Consider the following 27076-nt stretch of genomic DNA (forward strand, 5'->3'; position numbering starts at 1 on the left):
CCGTGGGTGTTCTCAGGCCAAGAGCAGTCCTTGTTCTGGCCTTCACCTGCTCTGTGGATCAAAGGTTCTTTGACTCTGCTCCTTTGGAAGCCTTTCAGAGCTGACCCTATGCCTTGGCTGCTGAAGCACAGAGGCATAGAGGCCTTTCACCCTGAAGGCATGGGCTTGTTTCCCATGGCAAGAGTCTATGTCGCCCCTCCCCGGCTGGAAGCGTGTAAGTTGACACCATTTTTTCTGCCCATGGAAAATACAAGAAGGTGTACTCGGTTTGGGCTGCCTGGTAAAACAGTTTGCAGTCGCCAGCACCCTGAGTACTATTCCTCAAGTTTGATTATTCCTAGCTAGGTAAACCCGGACTTCGGAGGCTAGATGGGAGCAAACGTGTTAAGCTTGTGGAGAAAGCCTTTGACCAATGGCAAAATGCTCGTGCTTGTGGCGGGGATTAGGCAGGAACTCTCCCACTCAAGGTTTTTACTTACGATAAGCTTTCCTTTTAGGCTGAACCAGGCGACGTGTGTGTATCACATCCTGGGAAGCAGGGCCTGAGGGGAAACCGCCACCTGACTGGCCTCCATTATAGGCAGCTGACAAAACGGTCCCAAGCTTACGGAACCCACTTACCACGAAATGTTTCTCTTCAGAAGAGGAGATTTTGCTACCACGCGTCAGCAGCTCCTCTCCCTCAGAGTGCTGTTCTTGTTTAGACTAGGGAAAACCACCACGATTTCCAGGTTTTGAACGGCTCTTTTCCCAGTTGGTTTCATCCGAGAAAGAGCCAGAAGGGCTGATCTCAGGCAATCGGCCTGCACACCGTGAGTCCTTGGGGTAGGGCAGTCCTGAGTCAATGTGTCTCCTAAAGAACGAAAGCAAAGTTTCCTGCCACAGGAAAGCACAGAGAGGCCTGGTGCTTTCTCTAGGAAATTCAAGTGGGCTTGAAAGGTGAGGCCTAGACTACATTGTGGAAAAGATCGGGATTACGGCTACCTCTCCCCCTCTCTCTGCCCCGTACCCTGTGCTCAGCCGTGTGGGAATGCTGATTGGGAGAGTCTGCCTCTCTGCCGGGCTCAGAAGGCTTCTTCCCGTTTGGGCAATTCCGTTTGTGTCTTACTTCGTGGAGGAGGAATGAGGGCGCCCAGAGGTTTTCTGACGTGAAATAACTAATGACAGAGCATCTGGAGGAGCTGGTTTCTCGGTGGAAGGAGCCAAAAAGCCAGCATTCCTAAGGTCTCTTTGAGAGCTGCCAGACACTCTGCCGTCATAGGCCTAAGAATTGGCCCTTGTAACGGCACGGCAACACTTGGAATCCTAGGACACTGTGGAAGGGCGACTCGCAAACTGGATGGAAGAAGCTTCCAAGCCCAGTGTTCTTTCATGTACCAAAGAGAACGCAAGTGTCTGACGCTGGTAGCATTGTTGCTGGAGAGCACTGGCCTCCTTGTGGGCCTGTCGGCTACTTTCCTGTTTCCGACCCTCTCAGGAAACTCTTCCAGAATACCGTTGGAACCTGCTTAGAGAGCGAAGCTGCGAAGTGGATGCACAGAACATTAACCTAGATACCAGCCCAGGGTCCCTAGCATCCATTTTTCTCTGGAGGGTACTTACCCCACACAGGGATTCAAGCAGCGCGTTTGCCTTGTACAACTTACACAGGAAAATGGGATGAGACGTTGGGTCACTCTGCTTGTGCTCACACTACGTGCCCCGGAGAAGTTATGACGCAGCCGATGTCCACCCCCTTTCTCTACACATGTGGACCCCAAAGAGGCGCTGGGTAGTGGGTGTTCTCAGGCCAAGAGCAGTCCTTGTTCTGGGCTGCACATGCTTTGTGGTTCACAGGTTGTCTGACCCTGCTCCTTTGGGAGACTTTCAGAGCTGACGCTATCCCTGGGCTGCCCAAGCAAAGAGGCATAGAGGCCTTTCACCCTGAAGGCCATGGGCTTGTTTCCCATGGAGAATGTGTACGTCGCCCCTCCCGGGCTGGAGGCGTGTAAGTTGACACCATGTATTCTGCCCACGGAAAATCCAAGTAGGTGTACTCGATTTGGGCTGCCTGGTGAAACAGTGTGCAGTCGCCAGCACCCGGAGTACTTTTCCTCTAGTTTGATTCCTAGCTAGGTAAACCCGGACTTCGGAGGCTAGGTGGCAGCAAACGTGTTAAGCTTGTGGGGAAACCCTTTGACCAATGGGCCATATGCTTGTGCGTGTGGCCGGAGTTAGGCAGGAACTCTCCCACTCAGGGTTTTTACCTTACCATAAGCTGTCCCTTTTGGCTGAAGCAGCGGGCGTGTCTGTATCACAGCCTGGGAAGCAGGGCCTGAGGGGAGGCGGCCAACTGACTAGCCTCCATTATAGGCAGCTGAGAAAATGGGGCAATTCTTATGGAACCCGCTTACAACGAAATGTTTCTCTTCAGAAGAGGGGATTTTGCTACCACACGTCAGCAGCTCCTCTCCCTCAGAGTGCTGTTCCTGTGTAGACTAGGGAAAACCACCATGGTCTCCAGCTTTTGAACGGCTCTTTTCCCAGTTGGTTTCATCCGTGAAAGAGCCAGAAGGGCTGATCTCAAGCAATCGGCCTGCACAACCTGAGTCCTTGGGGTCAGGCAGTCCTGAGTCATTGTGCCACCAAAAGAATGAAAGCAAAGTTGCCTGCCACAGGAAATCACAGCGAGGCCTGGTGCTTTCTCTCGGAAATTGAAGTGGGCTTGAAAGGTGAGGCTTATACTACATTGTGGAAAAGCTCGTGGTTACGGCTATCTTTCTCCCTCTCTCTGTCCCGTCCCATGGGCTCAGCCGTGTGGGAATGCTGAGTGGGAGAGACCGCCTGTGTGTCGGGCTCAGAAGTCTTCTTCGCTTTAGGGCAATTACGTTTCTGTCTTACTTCGTGGAGGAGGCATGAGGGCGCCCAGAGATTTTCTGACATGAAATAACTAAGGACAGAGCATCTGGAGGAGCTGGAAGGAGCCGAAAAGCCAGCATTCCGAAGGTGTCTGTGAGAGCTGCCAGACACTCTGCCGTCATAGGCCTAAGAATCTTTGTGACGGCATGGCAACACTTGGAATCCTAGGACACTGTGGAAGGGCGACTCGCAAACTGGGTGGAAGAAGGTTCCAAGCCCAGTGTTCTTTCATGTACCAAAGAGAACGCAAGTGTCTGAGGCTGGTAGCACATTGTTGCTGGAGAGCACTGCATCCTCGTGGGCCTGTCGGCTACTTGCCTGTTTCCGACCCTCTCAGGAAACTCTTCCAAAACGCCGTCGGGGCCCGCTTAGAGAGCGAAGCTGCGAAGTGGATGCACGGAATATTAACCTATTTACTGGCCCCGGGTCCCAAGCATCCATCCTTCTCTGGAGGGTACGTACCCCACCAAGGGATTCAAGCAGGGAGTATGCCTTGTACAACTTACACAGGAAACTGGGTTGAGATGAAGGGCCACGCTGCTTGTGCTCACACTACGTGCGCCAGAGAAGTTATGACGTAGCAGATATCAACCCCCTTTCTTTACACATGTGGACCCCAAAGAAGTGCTGGGCCGTGGGTGTTCTCAGGCCAAGAGCAGTCCTTGTTCTGGCCTTCACCTGCTCTGTGGATCAAAGGTTCTTTGACTCTGCTCCTTTGGAAGCCTTTCAGAGCTGACCCTATGCCTTGGCTGCTGAAGCACAGAGGCATAGAGGCCTTTCACCCTGAAGGCATGGGCTTGTTTCCCATGGCAAGAGTCTATGTCGCCCCTCCCCGGCTGGAAGCGTGTAAGTTGACACCATTTTTTCTGCCCATGGAAAATACAAGAAGGTGTACTCGGTTTGGGCTGCCTGGTAAAACAGTTTGCAGTCGCCAGCACCCTGAGTACTATTCCTCAAGTTTGATTATTCCTAGCTAGGTAAACCCGGACTTCGGAGGCTAGATGGGAGCAAACGTGTTAAGCTTGTGGAGAAAGCCTTTGACCAATGGCAAAATGCTCGTGCTTGTGGCGGGGATTAGGCAGGAACTCTCCCACTCAAGGTTTTTACTTACGATAAGCTTTCCTTTTAGGCTGAACCAGGCGACGTGTGTGTATCACATCCTGGGAAGCAGGGCCTGAGGGGAAACCGCCACCTGACTGGCCTCCATTATAGGCAGCTGACAAAACGGTCCCAAGCTTACGGAACCCACTTACCACGAAATGTTTCTCTTCAGAAGAGGAGATTTTGCTACCACGCGTCAGCAGCTCCTCTCCCTCAGAGTGCTGTTCTTGTTTAGACTAGGGAAAACCACCACGATTTCCAGGTTTTGAACGGCTCTTTTCCCAGTTGGTTTCATCCGAGAAAGAGCCAGAAGGGCTGATCTCAGGCAATCGGCCTGCACACCGTGAGTCCTTGGGGTAGGGCAGTCCTGAGTCAATGTGTCTCCTAAAGAACGAAAGCAAAGTTTCCTGCCACAGGAAAGCACAGAGAGGCCTGGTGCTTTCTCTAGGAAATTCAAGTGGGCTTGAAAGGTGAGGCCTAGACTACATTGTGGAAAAGATCGGGATTACGGCTACCTCTCCCCCTCTCTCTGCCCCGTACCCTGTGCTCAGCCGTGTGGGAATGCTGATTGGGAGAGTCTGCCTCTCTGCCGGGCTCAGAAGGCTTCTTCCCGTTTGGGCAATTCCGTTTGTGTCTTACTTCGTGGAGGAGGAATGAGGGCGCCCAGAGGTTTTCTGACGTGAAATAACTAATGACAGAGCATCTGGAGGAGCTGGTTTCTCGGTGGAAGGAGCCAAAAAGCCAGCATTCCTAAGGTCTCTTTGAGAGCTGCCAGACACTCTGCCGTCATAGGCCTAAGAATTGGCCCTTGTAACGGCACGGCAACACTTGGAATCCTAGGACACTGTGGAAGGGCGACTCGCAAACTGGATGGAAGAAGCTTCCAAGCCCAGTGTTCTTTCATGTACCAAAGAGAACGCAAGTGTCTGACGCTGGTAGCATTGTTGCTGGAGAGCACTGGCCTCCTTGTGGGCCTGTCGGCTACTTTCCTGTTTCCGACCCTCTCAGGAAACTCTTCCAGAATACCGTTGGAACCTGCTTAGAGAGCGAAGCTGCGAAGTGGATGCACAGAACATTAACCTAGATACCAGCCCAGGGTCCCTAGCATCCATTTTTCTCTGGAGGGTACTTACCCCACACAGGGATTCAAGCAGCGCGTTTGCCTTGTACAACTTACACAGGAAAATGGGATGAGACGTTGGGTCACTCTGCTTGTGCTCACACTACGTGCCCCGGAGAAGTTATGACGCAGCCGATGTCCACCCCCTTTCTCTACACATGTGGACCCCAAAGAGGCGCTGGGTAGTGGGTGTTCTCAGGCCAAGAGCAGTCCTTGTTCTGGGCTGCACATGCTTTGTGGTTCACAGGTTGTCTGACCCTGCTCCTTTGGGAGACTTTCAGAGCTGACGCTATCCCTGGGCTGCCCAAGCAAAGAGGCATAGAGGCCTTTCACCCTGAAGGCCATGGGCTTGTTTCCCATGGAGAATGTGTACGTCGCCCCTCCCGGGCTGGAGGCGTGTAAGTTGACACCATGTATTCTGCCCACGGAAAATCCAAGTAGGTGTACTCGATTTGGGCTGCCTGGTGAAACAGTGTGCAGTCGCCAGCACCCGGAGTACTTTTCCTCTAGTTTGATTCCTAGCTAGGTAAACCCGGACTTCGGAGGCTAGGTGGCAGCAAACGTGTTAAGCTTGTGGGGAAACCCTTTGACCAATGGGCCATATGCTTGTGCGTGTGGCCGGAGTTAGGCAGGAACTCTCCCACTCAGGGTTTTTACCTTACCATAAGCTGTCCCTTTTGGCTGAAGCAGCGGGCGTGTCTGTATCACAGCCTGGGAAGCAGGGCCTGAGGGGAGGCGGCCAACTGACTAGCCTCCATTATAGGCAGCTGAGAAAATGGGGCAATTCTTATGGAACCCGCTTACAACGAAATGTTTCTCTTCAGAAGAGGGGATTTTGCTACCACACGTCAGCAGCTCCTCTCCCTCAGAGTGCTGTTCCTGTGTAGACTAGGGAAAACCACCATGGTCTCCAGCTTTTGAACGGCTCTTTTCCCAGTTGGTTTCATCCGTGAAAGAGCCAGAAGGGCTGATCTCAAGCAATCGGCCTGCACAACCTGAGTCCTTGGGGTCAGGCAGTCCTGAGTCATTGTGCCACCAAAAGAATGAAAGCAAAGTTGCCTGCCACAGGAAAGCACAGCGAGGCCTGGTGCTTTCTCTCGGAAATTGAAGTGGGCTTGAAAGGTGAGGCTTATACTACATTGTGGAAAAGCTCGTGGTTACGGCTATCTTTCTCCCTCTCTCTGTCCCGTCCCATGGGCTCAGCCGTGTGGGAATGCTGAGTGGGAGAGACCGCCTGTGTGTCGGGCTCAGAAGTCTTCTTCGCTTTAGGGCAATTACGTTTCTGTCTTACTTCGTGGAGGAGGCATGAGGGCGCCCAGAGATTTTCTGACATGAAATAACTAAGGACAGAGCATCTGGAGGAGCTGGAAGGAGCCGAAAAGCCAGCATTCCGAAGGTGTCTGTGAGAGCTGCCAGACACTCTGCCGTCATAGGCCTAAGAATCTTTGTGACGGCATGGCAACACTTGGAATCCTAGGACACTGTGGAAGGGCGACTCGCAAACTGGGTGGAAGAAGGTTCCAAGCCCAGTGTTCTTTCATGTACCAAAGAGAACGCAAGTGTCTGAGGCTGGTAGCACATTGTTGCTGGAGAGCACTGCATCCTCGTGGGCCTGTCGGCTACTTGCCTGTTTCCGACCCTCTCAGGAAACTCTTCCAAAACGCCGTCGGGGCCCGCTTAGAGAGCGAAGCTGCGAAGTGGATGCACGGAATATTAACCTATTTACTGGCCCCGGGTCCCAAGCATCCATCCTTCTCTGGAGGGTACGTACCCCACCAAGGGATTCAAGCAGGGAGTATGCCTTGTACAACTTACACAGGAAACTGGGTTGAGATGAAGGGCCACGCTGCTTGTGCTCACACTACGTGCGCCAGAGAAGTTATGACGTAGCAGATATCAACCCCCTTTCTTTACACATGTGGACCCCAAAGAAGTGCTGGGCCGTGGGTGTTCTCAGGCCAAGAGCAGTCCTTGTTCTGGCCTTCACCTGCTCTGTGGATCAAAGGTTCTTTGACTCTGCTCCTTTGGAAGCCTTTCAGAGCTGACCCTATGCCTTGGCTGCTGAAGCACAGAGGCATAGAGGCCTTTCACCCTGAAGGCATGGGCTTGTTTCCCATGGCAAGAGTCTATGTCGCCCCTCCCCGGCTGGAAGCGTGTAAGTTGACACCATTTTTTCTGCCCATGGAAAATACAAGAAGGTGTACTCGGTTTGGGCTGCCTGGTAAAACAGTTTGCAGTCGCCAGCACCCTGAGTACTATTCCTCAAGTTTGATTATTCCTAGCTAGGTAAACCCGGACTTCGGAGGCTAGATGGGAGCAAACGTGTTAAGCTTGTGGAGAAAGCCTTTGACCAATGGCAAAATGCTCGTGCTTGTGGCGGGGATTAGGCAGGAACTCTCCCACTCAAGGTTTTTACTTACGATAAGCTTTCCTTTTAGGCTGAACCAGGCGACGTGTGTGTATCACATCCTGGGAAGCAGGGCCTGAGGGGAAACCGCCACCTGACTGGCCTCCATTATAGGCAGCTGACAAAACGGTCCCAAGCTTACGGAACCCACTTACCACGAAATGTTTCTCTTCAGAAGAGGAGATTTTGCTACCACGCGTCAGCAGCTCCTCTCCCTCAGAGTGCTGTTCTTGTTTAGACTAGGGAAAACCACCACGATTTCCAGGTTTTGAACGGCTCTTTTCCCAGTTGGTTTCATCCGAGAAAGAGCCAGAAGGGCTGATCTCAGGCAATCGGCCTGCACACCGTGAGTCCTTGGGGTAGGGCAGTCCTGAGTCAATGTGTCTCCTAAAGAACGAAAGCAAAGTTTCCTGCCACAGGAAAGCACAGAGAGGCCTGGTGCTTTCTCTAGGAAATTCAAGTGGGCTTGAAAGGTGAGGCCTAGACTACATTGTGGAAAAGATCGGGATTACGGCTACCTCTCCCCCTCTCTCTGCCCCGTACCCTGTGCTCAGCCGTGTGGGAATGCTGATTGGGAGAGTCTGCCTCTCTGCCGGGCTCAGAAGGCTTCTTCCCGTTTGGGCAATTCCGTTTGTGTCTTACTTCGTGGAGGAGGAATGAGGGCGCCCAGAGGTTTTCTGACGTGAAATAACTAATGACAGAGCATCTGGAGGAGCTGGTTTCTCGGTGGAAGGAGCCAAAAAGCCAGCATTCCTAAGGTCTCTTTGAGAGCTGCCAGACACTCTGCCGTCATAGGCCTAAGAATTGGCCCTTGTAACGGCACGGCAACACTTGGAATCCTAGGACACTGTGGAAGGGCGACTCGCAAACTGGATGGAAGAAGCTTCCAAGCCCAGTGTTCTTTCATGTACCAAAGAGAACGCAAGTGTCTGACGCTGGTAGCATTGTTGCTGGAGAGCACTGGCCTCCTTGTGGGCCTGTCGGCTACTTTCCTGTTTCCGACCCTCTCAGGAAACTCTTCCAGAATACCGTTGGAACCTGCTTAGAGAGCGAAGCTGCGAAGTGGATGCACAGAACATTAACCTAGATACCAGCCCAGGGTCCCTAGCATCCATTTTTCTCTGGAGGGTACTTACCCCACACAGGGATTCAAGCAGCGCGTTTGCCTTGTACAACTTACACAGGAAAATGGGATGAGACGTTGGGTCACTCTGCTTGTGCTCACACTACGTGCCCCGGAGAAGTTATGACGCAGCAGATGTCCACCCCCTTTCTCTACACATGTGGACCCCAAAGAGGCGCTGGGTAGTGGGTGTTCTCAGGCCAAGAGCAGTCCTTGTTCTGGGCTGCACATGCTTTGTGGTTCACAGGTTGTCTGACCCTGCTCCTTTGGGAGACTTTCAGAGCTGACGCTATCCCTGGGCTGCCCAAGCAAAGAGGCATAGAGGCCTTTCACCCTGAAGGCCATGGGCTTGTTTCCCATGGAGAATGTGTACGTCGCCCCTCCCGGGCTGGAGGCGTGTAAGTTGACACCATGTATTCTGCCCACGGAAAATCCAAGTAGGTGTACTCGATTTGGGCTGCCTGGTGAAACAGTGTGCAGTCGCCAGCACCCGGAGTACTTTTCCTCTAGTTTGATTCCTAGCTAGGTAAACCCGGACTTCGGAGGCTAGGTGGCAGCAAACGTGTTAAGCTTGTGGGGAAACCCTTTGACCAATGGGCCATATGCTTGTGCGTGTGGCCGGAGTTAGGCAGGAACTCTCCCACTCAGGGTTTTTCCCTTACGATAAGCTGTCCCTTTTGGCTGAAGCAGCGGGCGTGTCTGTATCACAGCCTGGGAAGCAGGGCCTGAGGGGAGGCGGCCAACTGACTAGCCTCCATTATAGGCAGCTGAGAAAATGGGGCAATTCTTATGGAACCCGCTTACAACGAAATGTTTCTCTTCAGAAGAGGGGATTTTGCTACCACACGTCAGCAGCTCCTCTCCCTCAGAGTGCTGTTCCTGTGTAGACTAGGGAAAACCACCATGGTCTCCAGCTTTTGAACGGCTCTTTTCCCAGTTGGTTTCATCCGTGAAAGAGCCAGAAGGGCTGATCTCAAGCAATCGGCCTGCACAACCTGAGTCCTTGGGGTCAGGCAGTCCTGAGTCATTGTGCCACCAAAAGAATGAAAGCAAAGTTGCCTGCCACAGGAAAGCACAGCGAGGCCTGGTGCTTTCTCTCGGAAATTGAAGTGGGCTTGAAAGGTGAGGCTTATACTACATTGTGGAAAAGCTCGTGGTTACGGCTATCTTTCTCCCTCTCTCTGTCCCGTCCCATGGGCTCAGCCGTGTGGGAATGCTGAGTGGGAGAGACCGCCTGTGTGTCGGGCTCAGAAGTCTTCTTCGCTTTAGGGCAATTACGTTTCTGTCTTACTTCGTGGAGGAGGCATGAGGGCGCCCAGAGATTTTCTGACATGAAATAACTAAGGACAGAGCATCTGGAGGAGCTGGAAGGAGCCGAAAAGCCAGCATTCCGAAGGTGTCTGTGAGAGCTGCCAGACACTCTGCCGTCATAGGCCTAAGAATCTTTGTGACGGCATGGCAACACTTGGAATCCTAGGACACTGTGGAAGGGCGACTCGCAAACTGGGTGGAAGAAGGTTCCAAGCCCAGTGTTCTTTCATGTACCAAAGAGAACGCAAGTGTCTGAGGCTGGTAGCACATTGTTGCTGGAGAGCACTGCATCCTCGTGGGCCTGTCGGCTACTTGCCTGTTTCCGACCCTCTCAGGAAACTCTTCCAAAACGCCGTCGGGGCCCGCTTAGAGAGCGAAGCTGCGAAGTGGATGCTCGGAATATTAACCTATTTACTGGCCCCGGGTCCCAAGCATCCATCCTTCTCTGGAGGGTACGTACCCCACCAAGGGATTCAAGCAGGGAGTATGCCTTGTACAACTTACACAGGAAACTGGGTTGAGATGAAGGGCCACGCTGCTTGTGCTCACACTACGTGCGCCAGAGAAGTTATGACGTAGCAGATATCAACCCCCTTTCTTTACACATGTGGACCCCAAAGAAGTGCTGGGCCGTGGGTGTTCTCAGGCCAAGAGCAGTCCTTGTTCTGGCCTTCACCTGCTCTGTGGATCAAAGGTTCTTTGACTCTGCTCCTTTGGAAGCCTTTCAGAGCTGACCCTATGCCTTGGCTGCTGAAGCACAGAGGCATAGAGGCCTTTCACCCTGAAGGCATGGGCTTGTTTCCCATGGCAAGAGTCTATGTCGCCCCTCCCCGGCTGGAAGCGTGTAAGTTGACACCATTTTTTCTGCCCATGGAAAATACAAGAAGGTGTACTCGGTTTGGGCTGCCTGGTAAAACAGTTTGCAGTCGCCAGCACCCTGAGTACTATTCCTCAAGTTTGATTATTCCTAGCTAGGTAAACCCGGACTTCGGAGGCTAGATGGGAGCAAACGTGTTAAGCTTGTGGAGAAAGCCTTTGACCAATGGCAAAATGCTCGTGCTTGTGGCGGGGATTAGGCAGGAACTCTCCCACTCAAGGTTTTTACTTACGATAAGCTTTCCTTTTAGGCTGAACCAGGCGACGTGTGTGTATCACATCCTGGGAAGCAGGGCCTGAGGGGAAACCGCCACCTGACTGGCCTCCATTATAGGCAGCTGACAAAACGGTCCCAAGCTTACGGAACCCACTTACCACGAAATGTTTCTCTTCAGAAGAGGAGATTTTGCTACCACGCGTCAGCAGCTCCTCTCCCTCAGAGTGCTGTTCTTGTTTAGACTAGGGAAAACCACCACGATTTCCAGGTTTTGAACGGCTCTTTTCCCAGTTGGTTTCATCCGAGAAAGAGCCAGAAGGGCTGATCTCAGGCAATCGGCCTGCACACCGTGAGTCCTTGGGGTAGGGCAGTCCTGAGTCAATGTGTCTCCTAAAGAACGAAAGCAAAGTTTCCTGCCACAGGAAAGCACAGAGAGGCCTGGTGCTTTCTCTAGGAAATTCAAGTGGGCTTGAAAGGTGAGGCCTAGACTACATTGTGGAAAAGATCGGGATTACGGCTACCTCTCCCCCTCTCTCTGCCCCGTACCCTGTGCTCAGCCGTGTGGGAATGCTGATTGGGAGAGTCTGCCTCTCTGCCGGGCTCAGAAGGCTTCTTCCCGTTTGGGCAATTCCGTTTGTGTCTTACTTCGTGGAGGAGGAATGAGGGCGCCCAGAGGTTTTCTGACGTGAAATAACTAATGACAGAGCATCTGGAGGAGCTGGTTTCTCGGTGGAAGGAGCCAAAAAGCCAGCATTCCTAAGGTCTCTTTGAGAGCTGCCAGACACTCTGCCGTCATAGGCCTAAGAATTGGCCCTTGTAACGGCACGGCAACACTTGGAATCCTAGGACACTGTGGAAGGGCGACTCGCAAACTGGATGGAAGAAGCTTCCAAGCCCAGTGTTCTTTCATGTACCAAAGAGAACGCAAGTGTCTGACGCTGGTAGCATTGTTGCTGGAGAGCACTGGCCTCCTTGTGGGCCTGTCGGCTACTTTCCTGTTTCCGACCCTCTCAGGAAACTCTTCCAGAATACCGTTGGAACCTGCTTAGAGAGCGAAGCTGCGAAGTGGATGCACAGAACATTAACCTAGATACCAGCCCAGGGTCCCTAGCATCCATTTTTCTCTGGAGGGTACTTACCCCAAACAGGGATTCAAGCAGCGCGTTTGCCTTGTACAACTTACACAGGAAAATGGGATGAGACGTTGGGTCACTCTGCTTGTGCTCACACTACGTGCCCCGGAGAAGTTATGACGCAGCCGATGTCCACCCCCTTTCTCTACACATGTGGACCCCAAAGAGGCGCTGGGTAGTGGGTGTTCTCAGGCCAAGAGCAGTCCTTGTTCTGGGCTGCACATGCTTTGTGGTTCACAGGTTGTCTGACCCTGCTCCTTTGGGAGACTTTCAGAGCTGACGCTATCCCTGGGCTGCCCAAGCAAAGAGGCATAGAGGCCTTTCACCCTGAAGGCCATGGGCTTGTTTCCCATGGAGAATGTGTACGTCGCCCCTCCCGGGCTGGAGGCGTGTAAGTTGACACCATGTATTCTGCCCACGGAAAATCCAAGTAGGTGTACTCGATTTGGGCTGCCTGGTGAAACAGTGTGCAGTCGCCAGCACCCGGAGTACTTTTCCTCTAGTTTGATTCCTAGCTAGGTAAACCCGGACTTCGGAGGCTAGGTGGCAGCAAACGTGTTAAGCTTGTGGGGAAACCCTTTGACCAATGGGCCATATGCTTGTGCGTGTGGCCGGAGTTAGGCAGGAACTCTCCCACTCAGGGTTTTTCCCTTACGATAAGCTGTCCCTTTTGGCTGAAGCAGCGGGCGTGTCTGTATCACAGCCTGGGAAGCAGGGCCTGAGGGGAGGCGGCCAACTGACTAGCCTCCATTATAGGCAGCTGAGAAAATGGGGCAATTCTTATGGAACCCGCTTACAACGAAATGTTTCTCTTCAGAAGAGGGGATTTTGCTACCACACGTCAGCAGCTCCTCTCCCTCAGAGTGCTGTTCCTGTGTAGACTAGGGAAAACCACCATGGTCTCCAGCTTTTGAACGGCTCTTTTCCCAGTTGGTTTCATCCGTGAAAGAGCCAGAAGGGCTGATCTCAAGCAATCGGCCTGCACAACCTGAGTCCTTGGGGTCAGGCAGTCCTGAGTCATTGTGCCACCAAAAGAATGAAAGCAAAGTTGCCTGCCACAGGAAAGCACAGCGAGGCCTGGTGCTTTCTCTCGGAAATTGAAGTGGGCTTGAAAGGTGAGGCTTATACTACATTGTGGAAAAGCTCGTGGTTACGGCTATCTTTCTCCCTCTCTCTGTCCCGTCCCATGGGCTCAGCCGTGTGGGAATGCTGAGTGGGAGAGACCGCCTGTGTGTCGGGCTCAGAAGTCTTCTTCGCTTTAGGGCAATTACGTTTCTGTCTTACTTCGTGGAGGAGGCATGAGGGCGCCCAGAGATTTTCTGACATGAAATAACTAAGGACAGAGCATCTGGAGGAACTGGAAGGAGCCGAAAAGCCAGCATTCCGAAGGTGTCTGTGAGAGCTGCCAGACACTCTGCCGTCATAGGCCTAAGAATCTTTGTGACGGCATGGCAACACTTGGAATCCTAGGACACTGTGGAAGGGCGACTCGCAAACTGGGTGGAAGAAGGTTCCAAGCCCAGTGTTCTTTCATGTACCAAAGAGAACGCAAGTGTCTGAGGCTGGTAGCACATTGTTGCTGGAGAGCACTGCATCCTCGTGGGCCTGTCGGCTACTTGCCTGTTTCCGACCCTCTCAGGAAACTCTTCCAAAACGCCGTCGGGGCCCGCTTAGAGAGCGAAGCTGCGAAGTGGATGCTCGGAATATTAACCTATTTACTGGCCCCGGGTCCCAAGCATCCATCCTTCTCTGGAGGGTACGTACCCCACCAAGGGATTCAAGCAGGGAGTATGCCTTGTACAACTTACACAGGAAACTGGGTTGAGATGAAGGGCCACGCTGCTTGTGCTCACACTACGTGCGCCAGAGAAGTTATGACGTAGCAGATATCAACCCCCTTTCTTTACACATGTGGACCCCAAAGAAGTGCTGGGCCGTGGGTGTTCTCAGGCCAAGAGCAGTCCTTGTTCTGGCCTTCACCTGCTCTGTGGATCAAAGGTTCTTTGACTCTGCTCCTTTGGAAGCCTTTCAGAGCTGACCCTATGCCTTGGCTGCTGAAGCACAGAGGCATAGAGGCCTTTCACCCTGAAGGCATGGGCTTGTTTCCCATGGCAAGAGTCTATGTCGCCCCTCCCCGGCTGGAAGCGTGTAAGTTGACACCATTTTTTCTGCCCATGGAAAATACAAGAAGGTGTACTCGGTTTGGGCTGCCTGGTAAAACAGTTTGCAGTCGCCAGCACCCTGAGTACTATTCCTCAAGTTTGATTATTCCTAGCTAGGTAAACCCGGACTTCGGAGGCTAGATGGGAGCAAACGTGTTAAGCTTGTGGAGAAAGCCTTTGACCAATGGCAAAATGCTCGTGCTTGTGGCGGGGATTAGGCAGGAACTCTCCCACTCAAGGTTTTTACTTACGATAAGCTTTCCTTTTAGGCTGAACCAGGCGACGTGTGTGTATCACATCCTGGGAAGCAGGGCCTGAGGGGAAACCGCCACCTGACTGGCCTCCATTATAGGCAGCTGACAAAACGGTCCCAAGCTTACGGAACCCACTTACCACGAAATGTTTCTCTTCAGAAGAGGAGATTTTGCTACCACGCGTCAGCAGCTCCTCTCCCTCAGAGTGCTGTTCTTGTTTAGACTAGGGAAAACCACCACGATTTCCAGGTTTTGAACGGCTCTTTTCCCAGTTGGTTTCATCCGAGAAAGAGCCAGAAGGGCTGATCTCAGGCAATCGGCCTGCACACCGTGAGTCCTTGGGGTAGGGCAGTCCTGAGTCAATGTGTCTCCTAAAGAACGAAAGCAAAGTTTCCTGCCACAGGAAAGCACAGAGAGGCCTGGTGCTTTCTCTAGGAAATTCAAGTGGGCTTGAAAGGTGAGGCCTAGACTACATTGTGGAAAAGATCGGGATTACGGCTACCTCTCCCCCTCTCTCTGCCCCGTACCCTGTGCTCAGCCGTGTGGGAATGCTGATTGGGAGAGTCTGCCTCTCTGCCGGGCTCAGAAGGCTTCTTCCCGTTTGGGCAATTCCGTTTGTGTCTTACTTCGTGGAGGAGGAATGAGGGCGCCCAGAGGTTTTCTGACGTGAAATAACTAATGACAGAGCATCTGGAGGAGCTGGTTTCTCGGTGGAAGGAGCCAAAAAGCCAGCATTCCTAAGGTCTCTTTGAGAGCTGCCAGACACTCTGCCGTCATAGGCCTAAGAATTGGCCCTTGTAACGGCACGGCAACACTTGGAATCCTAGGACACTGTGGAAGGGCGACTCGCAAACTGGATGGAAGAAGCTTCCAAGCCCAGTGTTCTTTCATGTACCAAAGAGAACGCAAGTGTCTGACGCTGGTAGCATTGTTGCTGGAGAGCACTGGCCTCCTTGTGGGCCTGTCGGCTACTTTCCTGTTTCCGACCCTCTCAGGAAACTCTTCCAGAATACCGTTGGAACCTGCTTAGAGAGCGAAGCTGCGAAGTGGATGCACAGAACATTAACCTAGATACCAGCCCAGGGTCCCTAGCATCCATTTTTCTCTGGAGGGTACTTACCCCACACAGGGATTCAAGCAGCGCGTTTGCCTTGTACAACTTACACAGGAAAATGGGATGAGACGTTGGGTCACTCTGCTTGTGCTCACACTACGTGCCCCGGAGAAGTTATGACGCAGCAGATGTCCACCCCCTTTCTCTACACATGTGGACCCCAAAGAGGCGCTGGGTAGTGGGTGTTCTCAGGCCAAGAGCAGTCCTTGTTCTGGGCTGCACATGCTTTGTGGTTCACAGGTTGTCTGACCCTGCTCCTTTGGGAGACTTTCAGAGCTGACGCTATCCCTGGGCTGCCCAAGCAAAGAGGCATAGAGGCCTTTCACCCTGAAGGCCATGGGCTTGTTTCCCATGGAGAATGTGTACGTCGCCCCTCCCGGGCTGGAGGCGTGTAAGTTGACACCATGTATTCTGCCCACGGAAAATCCAAGTAGGTGTACTCGATTTGGGCTGCCTGGTGAAACAGTGTGCAGTCGCCAGCACCCGGAGTACTTTTCCTCTAGTTTGATTCCTAGCTAGGTAAACCCGGACTTCGGAGGCTAGGTGGCAGCAAACGTGTTAAGCTTGTGGGGAAACCCTTTGACCAATGGGCCATATGCTTGTGCGTGTGGCCGGAGTTAGGCAGGAACTCTCCCACTCAGGGTTTTTCCCTTACGATAAGCTGTCCCTTTTGGCTGAAGCAGCGGGCGTGTCTGTATCACAGCCTGGGAAGCAGGGCCTGAGGGGAGGCGGCCAACTGACTAGCCTCCATTATAGGCAGCTGAGAAAATGGGGCAATTCTTATGGAACCCGCTTACAACGAAATGTTTCTCTTCAGAAGAGGGGATTTTGCTACCACACGTCAGCAGCTCCTCTCCCTCAGAGTGCTGTTCCTGTGTAGACTAGGGAAAACCACCATGGTCTCCAGCTTTTGAACGGCTCTTTTCCCAGTTGGTTTCATCCGTGAAAGAGCCAGAAGGGCTGATCTCAAGCAATCGGCCTGCACAACCTGAGTCCTTGGGGTCAGGCAGTCCTGAGTCATTGTGCCACCAAAAGAATGAAAGCAAAGTTGCCTGCCACAGGAAAGCACAGCGAGGCCTGGTGCTTTCTCTCGGAAATTGAAGTGGGCTTGAAAGGTGAGGCTCATACTACATTATGGAAAAGCTCGTGGTTACGGCTATCTTTCTCCCTCTCTCTGTCCCGTCCCATGGGCTCAGCCGTGTGGGAATGCTGAGTGGGAGAGACCGCCTGTGTGTCGGGCTCAGAAGTCTTCTTCGCTTTAGGGCAATTACGTTTCTGTCTTACTTCGTGGAGGAGGCATGAGGGCGCCCAGAGATTTTCTGACAAGAAATAACTAAGGACAGAGCATCTGGAGCAGCTGGAAGGAGCCGAAAAGCCAGCATTCCGAAGGTGTCTGTGAGAGCTGCCAGACACTCTGCCGTCATAGGCCTAAGAATCTTTGTGACGGCATGGCAACACTTGGAATCCTAGGACACTGTGGAAGGGCGACTCGCAAACTGGGTGGAAGAAGGTTCCAAGCCCAGTGTTCTTTCATGTACCAAAGAGAACGCAAGTGTCTGAGGCTGGTAGCACATTGTTGCTGGAGAGCACTGCATCCTCGTGGGCCTGTCGGCTACTTGCCTGTTTCCGACCCTCTCAGGAAACTCTTCCAAAACGCCGTCGGGGCCCGCTTAGAGAGCGAAGCTGCGAAGTGGATGCTCGGAATATTAACCTATTTACTGGCCCCGGGTCCCAAGCATCCATCCTTCTCTGGAGGGTACGTACCCCACCAAGGGATTCAAGCAGGGAGTATGCCTTGTACAACTTACACAGGAAACTGGGTTGAGATGAAGGGCCACGCTGCTTGTGCTCACACTACGTGCGCCAGAGAAGTTATGACGTAGCAGATATCAACCCCCTTTCTTTACACATGTGGACCCCAAAGAAGTGCTGGGCCGTGGGTGTTCTCAGGCCAAGAGCAGTCCTTGTTCTGGCCTTCACCTGCTCTGTGGATCAAAGGTTCTTTGACTCTGCTCCTTTGGAAGCCTTTCAGAGCTGACCCTATGCCTTGGCTGCTGAAGCACAGAGGCATAGAGGCCTTTCACCCTGAAGGCATGGGCTTGTTTCCCATGGCAAGAGTCTATGTCGCCCCTCCCCGGCTGGAAGCGTGTAAGTTGACACCATTTTTTCTGCCCATGGAAAATACAAGAAGGTGTACTCGGTTTGGGCTGCCTGGTAAAACAGTTTGCAGTCGCCAGCACCCTGAGTACTATTCCTCAAGTTTGATTATTCCTAGCTAGGTAAACCCGGACTTCGGAGGCTAGATGGGAGCAAACGTGTTAAGCTTGTGGAGAAAGCCTTTGACCAATGGCAAAATGCTCGTGCTTGTGGCGGGGATTAGGCAGGAACTCTCCCACTCAAGGTTTTTACTTACGATAAGCTTTCCTTTTAGGCTGAACCAGGCGACGTGTGTGTATCACATCCTGGGAAGCAGGGCCTGAGGGGAAACTGCCACCTGACTGGCCTCCATTATAGGCAGCTGACAAAACGGTCCCAAGCTTACGGAACCCACTTACCACGAAATGTTTCTCTTCAGAAGAGGAGATTTTGCTACCACGCGTCAGCAGCTCCTCTCCCTCAGAGTGCTGTTCTTGTTTAGACTAGGGAAAACCACCACGAGTTCCAGGTTTTGAACGGCTCTTTTCCCAGTTGGTTTCATCCGAGAAAGAGCCAGAAGGGCTGATCTCAGGCAATCGGCCTGCACACCGTGAGTCCTTGGGGTAGGGCAGTCCTGAGTCAATGTGTCTCCTAAAGAACGAAAGCAAAGTTTCCTGCCACAGGAAAGCACAGAGAGGCCTGGTGCTTTCTCTAGGAAATTCAAGTGGGCTTGAAAGGTGAGGCCTAGACTACATTGTGGAAAAGATCGGGATTACGGCTACCTCTCCCCCTCTCTCTGCCCCGTACCCTGTGCTCAGCCGTGTGGGAATGCTGATTGGGAGAGTCTGCCTCTCTGCCGGGCTCAGAAGGCTTCTTCCCGTTTGGGCAATTCCGTTTGTGTCTTACTTCGTGGAGGAGGAATGAGGGCGCCCAGAGGTTTTCTGACGTGAAATAACTAATGACAGAGCATCTGGAGGAGCTGGTTTCTCGGTGGAAGGAGCCAAAAAGCCAGCATTCCTAAGGTCTCTTTGAGAGCTGCCAGACACTCTGCCGTCATAGGCCTAAGAATTGGCCCTTGTAACGGCACGGCAACACTTGGAATCCTAGGACACTGTGGAAGGGCGACTCGCAAACTGGATGGAAGAAGCTTCCAAGCCCAGTGTTCTTTCATGTACCAAAGAGAACGCAAGTGTCTGACGCTGGTAGCATTGTTGCTGGAGAGCACTGGCCTCCTTGTGGGCCTGTCGGCTACTTTCCTGTTTCCGACCCTCTCAGGAAACTCTTCCAGAATACCGTTGGAACCTGCTTAGAGAGCGAAGCTGCGAAGTGGATGCACAGAACATTAACCTAGATACCAGCCCAGGGTCCCTAGCATCCATTTTTCTCTGGAGGGTACTTACCCCACACAGGGATTCAAGCAGCGCGTTTGCCTTGTACAACTTACACAGGAAAATGGGATGAGACGTTGGGTCACTCTGCTTGTGCTCACACTACGTGCCCCGGAGAAGTTATGACGCAGCAGATGTCCACCCCCTTTCTCTACACATGTGGACCCCAAAGAGGCGCTGGGTAGTGGGTGTTCTCAGGCCAAGAGCAGTCCTTGTTCTGGGCTGCACATGCTTTGTGGTTCACAGGTTGTCTGACCCTGCTCCTTTGGGAGACTTTCAGAGCTGACGCTATCCCTGGGCTGCCCAAGCAAAGAGGCATAGAGGCCTTTCACCCTGAAGGCCATGGGCTTGTTTCCCATGGAGAATGTGTACGTCGCCCCTCCCGGGCTGGAGGCGTGTAAGTTGACACCATGTATTCTGCCCACGGAAAATCCAAGTAGGTGTACTCGATTTGGGCTGCCTGGTGAAACAGTGTGCAGTCGCCAGCACCCGGAGTACTTTTCCTCTAGTTTGATTCCTAGCTAGGTAAACCCGGACTTCGGAGGCTAGGTGGCAGCAAACGTGTTAAGCTTGTGGGGAAACCCTTTGACCAATGGGCCATATGCTTGTGCGTGTGGCCGGAGTTAGGCAGGAACTCTCCCACTCAGGGTTTTTCCCTTACGATAAGCTGTCCCTTTTGGCTGAAGCAGCGGGCGTGTCTGTATCACAGCCTGGGAAGCAGGGCCTGAGGGGAGGCGGCCAACTGACTAGCCTCCATTATAGGCAGCTGAGAAAATGGGGCAATTCTTATGGAACCCGCTTACAACGAAATGTTTCTCTTCAGAAGAGGGGATTTTGCTACCACACGTCAGCAGCTCCTCTCCCTCAGAGTGCTGTTCCTGTGTAGACTAGGGAAAACCACCATGGTCTCCAGCTTTTGAACGGCTCTTTTCCCAGTTGGTTTCATCCGTGAAAGAGCCAGAAGGGCTGATCTCAAGCAATCGGCCTGCACAACCTGAGTCCTTGGGGTCAGGCAGTCCTGAGTCATTGTGCCACCAAAAGAATGAAAGCAAAGTTGCCTGCCACAGGAAAGCACAGCGAGGCCTGGTGCTTTCTCTCGGAAATTGAAGTGGGCTTGAAAGGTGAGGCTTATACTACATTGTGGAAAAGCTCGTGGTTACGGCTATCTTTCTCCCTCTCTCTGTCCCGTCCCATGGGCTCAGCCGTGTGGGAATGCTGAGTGGGAGAGACCGCCTGTGTGTCGGGCTCAGAAGTCTTCTTCGCTTTAGGGCAATTACGTTTCTGTCTTACTTCGTGGAGGAGGCATGAGGGCGCCCAGAGATTTTCTGACATGAAATAACTAAGGACAGAGCATCTGGAGGAGCTGGAAGGAGCCGAAAAGCCAGCATTCCGAAGGTGTCTGTGAGAGCTGCCAGACACTCTGCCGTCATAGGCCTAAGAATCTTTGTGACGGCATGGCAACACTTGGAATCCTAGGACACTGTGGAAGGGCGACTCGCAAACTGGGTGGAAGAAGGTTCCAAGCCCAGTGTTCTTTCATGTACCAAAGAGAACGCAAGTGTCTGTGGCTGGTAGCACATTGTTGCTGGAGAGCACTGCATCCTCGTGGGCCTGTCGGCTACTTGCCTGTTTCCGACCCTCTCAGGAAACTCTTCCAAAACGCCGTCGGGGCCCGCTTAGAGAGCGAAGCTGCGAAGTGGATGCTCGGAATATTAACCTATTTACTGGCCCCGGGTCCCAAGCATCCATCCTTCTCTGGAGGGTACGTACCCCACCAAGGGATTCAAGCAGGGAGTATGCCTTGTACAACTTACACAGGAAACTGGGTTGAGATGAAGGGCCACGCTGCTTGTGCTCACACTACGTGCGCCAGAGAAGTTATGACGTAGCAGATATCAACCCCCTTTCTTTACACATGTGGACCCCAAAGAAGTGCTGGGCCGTGGGTGTTCTCAGGCCAAGAGCAGTCCTTGTTCTGGCCTTCACCTGCTCTGTGGATCAAAGGTTCTTTGACTCTGCTCCTTTGGAAGCCTTTCAGAGCTGACCCTATGCCTTGGCTGCTGAAGCACAGAGGCATAGAGGCCTTTCACCCTGAAGGCATGGGCTTGTTTCCCATGGCAAGAGTCTATGTCGCCCCTCCCCGGCTGGAAGCGTGTAAGTTGACACCATTTTTTCTGCCCATGGAAAATACAAGAAGGTGTACTCGGTTTGGGCTGCCTGGTAAAACAGTTTGCAGTCGCCAGCACCCTGAGTACTATTCCTCAAGTTTGATTATTCCTAGCTAGGTAAACCCGGACTTCGGAGGCTAGATGGGAGCAAACGTGTTAAGCTTGTGGAGAAAGCCTTTGACCAATGGCAAAATGCTCGTGCTTGTGGCGGGGATTAGGCAGGAACTCTCCCACTCAAGGTTTTTACTTACGATAAGCTTTCCTTTTAGGCTGAACCAGGCGACGTGTGTGTATCACATCCTGGGAAGCAGGGCCTGAGGGGAAACCGCCACCTGACTGGCCTCCATTATAGGCAGCTGACAAAACGGTCCCAAGCTTACGGAACCCACTTACCACGAAATGTTTCTCTTCAGAAGAGGAGATTTTGCTACCACGCGTCAGCAGCTCCTCTCCCTCAGAGTGCTGTTCTTGTTTAGACTAGGGAAAACCACCACGATTTCCAGGATTTGAACGGCTCTTTTCCCAGTTGGTTTCATCCGAGAAAGAGCCAGAAGGGCTGATCTCAGGCAATCGGCCTGCACACCGTGAGTCCTTGGGGTAGGGCAGTCCTGAGTCAATGTGTCTCCTAAAGAACGAAAGCAAAGTTTCCTGCCACAGGAAAGCACAGAGAGGCCTGGTGCTTTCTCTAGGAAATTCAAGTGGGCTTGAAAGGTGAGGCCTAGACTACATTGTGGAAAAGATCGGGATTACGGCTACCTCTCCCCCTCTCTCTGCCCCGTACCCTGTGCTCAGCCGTGTGGGAATGCTGATTGGGAGAGTCTGCCTCTCTGCCGGGCTCAGAAGGCTTCTTCCCGTTTGGGCAATTCCGTTTGTGTCTTACTTCGTGGAGGAGGAATGAGGGCGCCCAGAGGTTTTCTGACGTGAAATAACTAATGACAGAGCATCTGGAGGAGCTGGTTTCTCGGTGGAAGGAGCCAAAAAGCCAGCATTCCTAAGGTCTCTTTGAGAGCTGCCAGACACTCTGCCGTCATAGGCCTAAGAATTGGCCCTTGTAACGGCACGGCAACACTTGGAATCCTAGGACACTGTGGAAGGGCGACTCGCAAACTGGATGGAAGAAGCTTCCAAGCCCAGTGTTCTTTCATGTACCAAAGAGAACGCAAGTGTCTGACGCTGGTAGCATTGTTGCTGGAGAGCACTGGCCTCCTTGTGGGCCTGTCGGCTACTTTCCTGTTTCCGACCCTCTCAGGAAACTCTTCCAGAATACCGTTGGAACCTGCTTAGAGAGCGAAGCTGCGAAGTGGATGCACAGAACATTAACCTAGATACCAGCCCAGGGTCCCTAGCATCCATTTTTCTCTGGAGGGTACTTACCCCACACAGGGATTCAAGCAGCGCGTTTGCCTTGTACAACTTACACAGGAAAATGGGATGAGACGTTGGGTCACTCTGCTTGTGCTCACACTACGTGCCCCGGAGAAGTTATGACGCAGCAGATGTCCACCCCCTTTCTCTACACATGTGGACCCCAAAGAGGCGCTGGGTAGTGGGTGTTCTCAGGCCAAGAGCAGTCCTTGTTCTGGGCTGCACATGCTTTGTGGTTCACAGGTTGTCTGACCCTGCTCCTTTGGGAGACTTTCAGAGCTGACGCTATCCCTGGGCTGCCCAAGCAAAGAGGCATAGAGGCCTTTCACCCTGAAGGCCATGGGCTTGTTTCCCATGGAGAATGTGTACGTCGCCCCTCCCGGGCTGGAGGCGTGTAAGTTGACACCATGTATTCTGCCCACGGAAAATCCAAGTAGGTGTACTCGATTTGGGCTGCCTGGTGAAACAGTGTGCAGTCGCCAGCACCCGGAGTACTTTTCCTCTAGTTTGATTCCTAGCTAGGTAAACCCGGACTTCGGAGGCTAGGTGGCAGCAAACGTGTTAAGCTTGTGGGGAAACCCTTTGACCAATGGGCCATATGCTTGTGCGTGTGGCCGGAGTTAGGCAGGAACTCTCCCACTCAGGGTTTTTACCTTACGATAAGCTGTCCCTTTTGGCTGAAGCAGCGGGCGTGTCTGTATCACAGCCTGGGAAGCAGGGCCTGAGGGGAGGCGGCCAACTGACTAGCCTCCATTATAGGCAGCTGAGAAAATGGGGCAATTCTTATGGAACCCGCTTACAACGAAATGTTTCTCTTCAGAAGAGGGGATTTTGCTACCACACGTCAGCAGCTCCTCTCCCTCAGAGTGCTGTTCCTGTGTAGACTAGGGAAAACCACCATGGTCTCCAGCTTTTGAACGGCTCTTTTCCCAGTTGGTTTCATCCGTGAAAGAGCCAGAAGGGCTGATCTCAAGCAATCGGCCTGCACAACCTGAGTCCTTGGGGTCAGGCAGTCCTGAGTCATTGTGCCACCAAAAGAATGAAAGCAAAGTTGCCTGCCACAGGAAAGCACAGCGAGGCCTGGTGCTTTCTCTCGGAAATTGAAGTGGGCTTGAAAGGTGAGGCTTATACTACATTGTGGAAAAGCTCGTGGTTACGGCTATCTTTCTCCCTCTCTCTGTCCCGTCCCATGGGCTCAGCCGTGTGGGAATGCTGAGTGGGAGAGACCGCCTGTGTGTCGGGCTCAGAAGTCTTCTTCGCTTTAGGGCAATTACGTTTCTGTCTTACTTCGTGGAGGAGGCATGAGGGCGCCCAGAGATTTTCTGACATGAAATAACTAAGGACAGAGCATCTGGAGGAGCTGGAAGGAGCCGAAAAGCCAGCATTCCGAAGGTGTCTGTGAGAGCTGCCAGACACTCTGCCGTCATAGGCCTAAGAATCTTTGTGACGGCATGGCAACACTTGGAATCCTAGGACACTGTGGAAGGGCGACTCGCAAAACTGGGTGGAAGAAGGTTCCAAGCCCAGTGTTCTTTCATGTACCAAAGAGAACGCAAGTGTCTGAGGCTGGTAGCACATTGTTGCTGGAGAGCACTGCATCTTCGTGGGCCTGTCGGCTACTTGCCTGTTTCCGACCCTCTCAGGAAACTCTTCCAAAACGCCGTCGGGGCCCGCTTAGAGAGCGAAGCTGCGAAGTGGATGCTCGGAATATTAACCTATTTACTGGCCCCGGGTCCCAAGCATCCATCCTTCTCTGGAGGGTACGTACCCCACCAAGGGATTCAAGCAGGGAGTATGCCTTGTACAACTTACACAGGAAACTGGGTTGAGATGAAGGGCCACGCTGCTTGTGCTCACACTACGTGCGCCAGAGAAGTTATGACGTAGCAGATATCAACCCCCTTTCTTTACACATGTGGACCCCAAAGAAGTGCTGGGCCGTGGGTGTTCTCAGGCCAAGAGCAGTCCTTGTTCTGGCCTTCACCTGCTCTGTGGATCAAAGGTTCTTTGACTCTGCTCCTTTGGAAGCCTTTCAGAGCTGACCCTATGCCTTGGCTGCTGAAGCACAGAGGCATAGAGGCCTTTCACCCTGAAGGCATGGGCTTGTTTCCCATGGCAAGAGTCTATGTCGCCCCTCCCCGGCTGGAAGCGTGTAAGTTGACACCATTTTTTCTGCCCATGGAAAATACAAGAAGGTGTACTCGGTTTGGGCTGCCTGGTAAAACAGTTTGCAGTCGCCAGCACCCTGAGTACTATTCCTCAAGTTTGATTATTCCTAGCTAGGTAAACCCGGACTTCGGAGGCTAGATGGGAGCAAACGTGTTAAGCTTGTGGAGAAAGCCTTTGACCAATGGCAAAATGCTCGTGCTTGTGGCGGGGATTAGGCAGGAACTCTCCCACTCAAGGTTTTTACTTACGATAAGCTTTCCTTTTAGGCTGAACCAGGCGACGTGTGTGTATCACATCCTGGGAAGCAGGGCCTGAGGGGAAACCGCCACCTGACTGGCCTCCATTATAGGCAGCTGACAAAACGGTCCCAAGCTTACGGAACCCACTTACCACGAAATGTTTCTCTTCAGAAGAGGAGATTTTGCTACCACGCGTCAGCAGCTCCTCTCCCTCAGAGTGCTGTTCTTGTTTAGACTAGGGAAAACCACCACGATTTCCAGGTTTTGAACGGCTCTTTTCCCAGTTGGTTTCATCCGAGAAAGAGCCAGAAGGGCTGATCTCAGGCAATCGGCCTGCACACCGTGAGTCCTTGGGGTAGGGCAGTCCTGAGTCAATGTGTCTCCTAAAGAACGAAAGCAAAGTTTCCTGCCACAGGAAAGCACAGAGAGGCCTGGTGCTTTCTCTAGGAAATTCAAGTGGGCTTGAAAGGTGAGGCCTAGACTACATTGTGGAAAAGATCGGGATTACGGCTACCTCTCCCCCTCTCTCTGCCCCGTACCCTGTGCTCAGCCGTGTGGGAATGCTGATTGGGAGAGTCTGCCTCTCTGCCGGGCTCAGAAGGCTTCTTCCCGTTTGGGCAATTCCGTTTGTGTCTTACTTCGTGGAGGAGGAATGAGGGCGCCCAGAGGTTTTCTGACGTGAAATAACTAATGACAGAGCATCTGGAGGAGCTGGTTTCTCGGTGGAAGGAGCCAAAAAGCCAGCATTCCTAAGGTCTCTTTGAGAGCTGCCAGACACTCTGCCGTCATAGGCCTAAGAATTGGCCCTTGTAACGGCACGGCAACACTTGGAATCCTAGGACACTGTGGAAGGGCGACTCGCAAACTGGATGGAAGAAGCTTCCAAGCCCAGTGTTCTTTCATGTACCAAAGAGAACGCAAGTGTCTGACGCTGGTAGCATTGTTGCTGGAGAGCACTGGCCTCCTTGTGGGCCTGTCGGCTACTTTCCTGTTTCCGACCCTCTCAGGAAACTCTTCCAGAATACCGTTGGAACCTGCTTAGAGAGCGAAGCTGCGAAGTGGATGCACAGAACATTAACCTAGATACCAGCCCAGGGTCCCTAGCATCCATTTTTCTCTGGAGGGTACTTACCCCACACAGGGATTCAAGCAGCGCGTTTGCCTTGTACAACTTACACAGGAAAATGGGATGAGACGTTGGGTCACTCTGCTTGTGCTCACACTACGTGCCCCGGAGAAGTTATGACGCAGCAGATGTCCACCCCCTTTCTCTACACATGTGGACCCCAAAGAGGCGCTGGGTAGTGGGTGTTCTCAGGCCAAGAGCAGTCCTTGTTCTGGGCTGCACATGCTTTGTGGTTCACAGGTTGTCTGACCCTGCTCCTTTGGGAGACTTTCAGAGCTGACGCTATCCCTGGGCTGCCCAAGCAAAGAGGCATAGAGGCCTTTCACCCTGAAGGCCATGGGCTTGTTTCCCATGGAGAATGTGTACGTCGCCCCTCCCGGGCTGGAGGCGTGTAAGTTGACACCATGTATTCTGCCCACGGAAAATCCAAGTAGGTGTACTCGATTTGGGCTGCCTGGTGAAACAGTGTGCAGTCGCCAGCACCCGGAGTACTTTTCCTCTAGTTTGATTCCTAGCTAGGTAAACCCGGACTTCGGAGGCTAGGTGGCAGCAAACGTGTTAAGCTTGTGGGGAAACCCTTTGACCAATGGGCCATATGCTTGTGCGTGTGGCCGGAGTTAGGCAGGAACTCTCCCACTCAGGGTTTTTCCCTTACGATAAGCTGTCCCTTTTGGCTGAAGCAGCGGGCGTGTCTGTATCACAGCCTGGGAAGCAGGGCCTGAGGGGAGGCGGCCAACTGACTAGCCTCCATTATAGGCAGCTGAGAAAA

The sequence above is a fragment of the Eschrichtius robustus genome, chromosome 14, assembly GCF_028021215.1.
Source record: "Eschrichtius robustus isolate mEscRob2 chromosome 14, mEscRob2.pri, whole genome shotgun sequence".
NCBI lineage: Eukaryota > Metazoa > Chordata > Mammalia > Artiodactyla > Eschrichtiidae > Eschrichtius > Eschrichtius robustus.